The sequence below is a fragment of the Etheostoma cragini genome, chromosome 5 (genome assembly GCF_013103735.1).
Source record: "Etheostoma cragini isolate CJK2018 chromosome 5, CSU_Ecrag_1.0, whole genome shotgun sequence".
NCBI classification, from domain to species: Eukaryota; Metazoa; Chordata; class Actinopteri; order Perciformes; family Percidae; genus Etheostoma; species Etheostoma cragini.
The window spans coordinates 22,309,584-22,311,525 of record NC_048411.1 but is presented as its reverse complement, the minus strand read 5'-3'; positions in this window follow the sequence as shown (position 1 = coordinate 22,311,525).

Here is a 1,942-nt window from a genome sequence, read left to right as displayed (position 1 = left end):
GGCAGTTCTGAAGGCAAAAGGGGGTCCAACCCGTTACTAGCATGGGGTACCTAATAAAGTGGCCGGTGAGTGTAAGTGTCAGGCAAAATACTCCTCACCTTTCCACCAAGAGATCATAAATGGAAAATCTTAGCACTGGAGTGAACTTTAGCTTACTTTGTAGTGGAGATTAGAATTGTTGTGGACCTAGGAAATGTTATGGCCACACAAAGCCAAGAAGTCACGGTTGATCATACTCACTTTGGCTGAAAACTTGGCAGGCTGAGCTACAGGTTGTTCTTGAATTAAGAAAATGTGGGGCTCTGGAATCTGAGACAACGGGAGTTTAGGGCAACAGGAAGCCGACTGCATTGGCTCAGACACAGGCAGAAGGCTAGCCAGCAGTGAAGCATGCAGGGGGATAGCTGTTGAAATGCTAGACTGTTCCTTGCTTGGGGAAATCAGGTGACCAACAAGTAGTCTTAGTAGTCATAAAACTGAAAGAGGGTGATAGTTTAGAGGGAAGGTAAGAGAGTCTGAGGCTGAAGAAGAAGCAGAGAAAGTTGCCACTGGGGCATGGGAAAACAAATTTATAAAGTTATTAAAATGTTGAGATTGGGTAATTGAGTATTTTCACACAAGAAACCATCTCATGCAGGAACACATTTAAATGCATTGCAGTAAACTATTTACTGTAAAATCCATTAATCCATCAATCAATCAACATTTATTTATATACAGTAGCACTCTACAGCAACCAGCAGGTATCCAAAGTGCTTGACATGTTCTCTATTTCAACTGTGGAAAACATCCCATTTAGCAATATAGTAGCTCCTTAGTGGCATTTTCAGTTTTAGTTGGACTTTAAATCCAATTATTTGAAAAGAGTTAAGCATTACTATTCCTAATGCTTCATTGCATCGTGCTGCTTTGCTAAAATACTTTCCCTGTCTGAAAAACTGATTAGGAAGCCAGTTATATGTAGTTATACCCAAGCAATTGACAATTCTCTTTCCCAAAATTCAGCCTTGGTGCAGAATTTAAGACACAAGAGCCAGTCCCACAATTAGCTTTTTTAGGACGTGCCATTTCTGAGTTTGTAGCTTTTGAGGAGGAGAGGGAGGGCAAGGTGGAGGCTGTACCAACCTTGCCCTAGCCTTGACCAACAGCCACTTTGCTCGTTTGAAAGCCATGATTGTTCTTTCTCATGGGTGGGCCAAATTCTCTGGGAGGGCAAAGCAGAGAAAGGGGAGGTAACATTGACATGACCTCATAAGAAACAAGATTCCAGATCGGCCCATCTGAGCTTTCATTTTCTCAAAGGCAGAGCAGGATACCCAAGGCTCGGTTTACACCTATTACCATTTTAAGCCACTGGGGGACCACAGACAGGCTGGGGGAACTCATTTTAATGTTAAAAAAACTCATACATTTTCTGCTCTCTCGTTATAGTCAGTGTGCTTTTAACAGCTGGTTCCCGCTGCCCCTAGGAAACTAAAAAAAAATCAATCATTACAGGTTTTAGAAATCAGATTACTACAGAAAAGCTGCTCTTAAATGCATGCATACACACTTGTTGATAGGGATGATGATGACGATGATGATGATGATGATGATGACAACTCCTCCTTGTGACATGGAATTTAAAATGCTCATAGATAACTATTTTACACTCCTATTTTTGTCCTCTATGGAATCTTTTCTCATATGATTTATGTTTTTGGGCATGGTATCCCTGCACTCTTGATGACGAGAGAAGGGAGCATGCAGTGATTTGTGGTTTCACCCCTTTCTGTAAAAAACAGACTGCCTTGACCACAGCTTGCTTATCGATTTTCAGCTCAGCTTTTAATACCTTCGAGTGGCACCAGAGGATCAAGAAACTTCACCATCTCAGCCTGTCTTCATCTGCTCTGCGCTCTGCTTTACTTCTTAGTAACTCTGACATCCGCTCTGACGCCTG